A 2,547-nucleotide genomic window follows, 5' to 3' on the forward strand; every position below is an offset into this window, starting at 1 on the left:
CCATGTTTTGTCAGAACTCTTCAGGACAGGTATATTTTCTGGTAATGAAATACCATTTTTACAACTTTGTATTAAAAGTGTATGCTGGATAGGTGGACACAGCACCTCTTGTGCTCTCTAGTGGATATTTCCAGAAGTGTTAGGATGGGATTATGTCACACAGAAGTGAGACAGTGATCTGGAGACGGTGGGGGAGAATGTGAATGATAATAAATGTCTCTGTTTGGTTCAGTTCAGTTGCTCAGTCATGTCCGACTCTGCGATCCCATGGACTACAGCACGCCAGGCTTCCCTGTCCATCACCAACTCCCAGGGCTTGCTCAGACTCATGTCCATCGAGTCGGTGATGGCATCCAACCATCTTATCCTCTGTTGTTTCCCTCTTCTCCTGCCTTCAGTCTTTCCTAGCATCAGGATCTCTCCCAAGGAGTCAGTTCTTCGCATCAGGTAGCCAAAGTATTGGAGTTTCAGCTTCAGCATCAGTCCTTCTAATGAACATTCAGGACTGATTTCCTTTAGGATTGACTTCTAGGAGAAAAAACGTCTAGAATAAACATTTAGGACAAAGAAAAATACCAAACTAGTCTGCAAAGAGATTTTGAATTTCTCCCCTTACTGGCAGTCCCGCCCCACCCCTGGGGTTAGGGTGCGGAGCTGTTAGGATGTGGGCGGTGTTAGGATGCTAGTGGGGAAGGAGCGAGGTGCAGGCGGAGCTGGAATCCTGATATCCCCTTCCCCCACTCCTCGCCAGCCATGAAATCCCACCTCCGACTGCCCCGCCTCCCTCCCTGAAGGCTAATTCAGAAGACTTGCAGCCTATAGCCCGGCCAGGTCCTGTGGCTGCAAGTGGAGTGGCTGCTACATCATCAGCGCTTGTGGTACCAGGATACCCTTGTGTTCCTCAGTAAGAGTTATGGCAACGTGCTCTGTGATGACGTTGGATGGCGTCATCTGTCATCCAGTACACTGAGAGGAATGAGTTCTCCTACCAGGTGATGAAAGGCAACTTGCCCCTCTGCAGCCATGCCAATCCAGGTGAGGTGCTGATCTTCAGGGGTGAGGATGGGGGTGTCCACCAGGAAGTGGTGCAGCATTCCTCCATGGAGTCAGTGGTCCAGTGGGAGAATGAGGGCCATGTCATTCAAGTCTCTTAAGAAGTTCCTGCTGGTCATGGCTGTTGACTGTGCTGTACTGTGCTTAGTCTCTCAGTCGTGTCTGACTCTTTGTGACCCTATGGTATGTAGCCTGCCAGGGTCCTCTGTCCATGGGATTCTCCCAGCAAGAATACTGGACTGGGTAGCCTATCCCTTCTCCAGGGGATCTTCCCAACCCAAGGATCAAACTGGGGTCTCCTGCATTGCAGGTAGATTCTTTACCTGCTGAGCTACCAGGGAAGCCTTCGCTACTCCAGTTCAAAGCTCACCCTATCCGTGGGTGATGGTTTTGAGCTCCATGAAGCATAGCCAGGATGCTTTTGATATCATTGTCACCGACTCCTCAGACCCTGTGGGCCCTGCTGAGAACCTCTTCAAGAAGTCCTGTTACCAGCTCATGAATAAGTCCTATTACCAGCTCATCCCTGAAAGAGGATGGCATCCTTTGCTGCCAGGGTGAGTGTTAGTGGCTGAACCTGGACTTCATCAAGGAGATGCTGGTAGTTTTGCAAATCACTCTTTCTGGGCATGGGCTACGCTTCGTGCACCATCCCCACCTACCCCAGCAGCCAAATTGGCTTCATGTGTGTTCCTCCATGCGAGCTGAGTAGTTTCAGTCGTATTTGACTCTTTGTGACCCCATGAACTGTACCCTGCCAGGTTCCTCTGTCCATGGAATTATCCAGGCAAGTGGGTTGCCATGCACTTCTCCAGGGGATCCTAAATTGGCTTCATCCTGTGCGGCAAATATCCAAGCACCAACTTCTTGGAGCCCCTGAGGCAGCGGACACACAAGCAGGTGGAACAGATTCAACTGAAATACTACAATTCTGATGTGCACTGGGCAGCCTTCGTCCTGCCTGAGTTTGCCTGCAAGGCCCTGAATGATGTGTGCTGAGCCCAGGGGCCACTGCTGCCGCAGCTGCCCGTGACCTCCGTGAACAGTGAGCCTCCAGGGTACCTGGACCCCGCCAGCCCTAGAGAAGACTCCTGCTGGCTCGTTCCCCAACCCAGTGTTACAGGCTGCAGAATGATGCCTGGCTTGCCCTCTTAGATGGAGTGTCTTTCTGTGTGGCGTTCAGCTTCCAAGCTTATACCAGATGCCTGCAGCACCACCTCTGTCTTCTGTCACCCCTCACTGATCAAAAATGTGTATCTAGAGCAGCAGTGAGAACAAAGTACTCTGCAAATATTAGGAATTCAACACAAGATATTTGTATACTGGCTATTTTTGAGTATGCAAGAGCCTATTTGGGGGGGGGGAGGATGCGGTCTCTCCTTTGGGCTTCCTGGTGGCTCAGAAGGTAAAGAATTCGCCTGCAGTGCAGGAGATCTGGGTTCGATCCCTGGGTTGGGAAGATCCCCAACCCCGGAAGATCCCCCTGGAGAAAGA

The 2,547-nt window shown here is 51.2% G+C and overlaps 1 pseudogene; it reads left to right on the forward strand.

The window, feature by feature from the left end:
• Window positions 1-772: 772 nt before the first annotated feature.
• Window positions 773-2,052, forward strand: LOC102396651 (annotated as a pseudogene).
• The last annotated feature ends 495 nt before the right edge of the window (window positions 2,053-2,547 follow it).

Source organism: Bubalus bubalis, chromosome X (assembly GCF_019923935.1).
Source record: "Bubalus bubalis isolate 160015118507 breed Murrah chromosome X, NDDB_SH_1, whole genome shotgun sequence".
NCBI classification, from domain to species: Eukaryota; Metazoa; Chordata; class Mammalia; order Artiodactyla; family Bovidae; genus Bubalus; species Bubalus bubalis.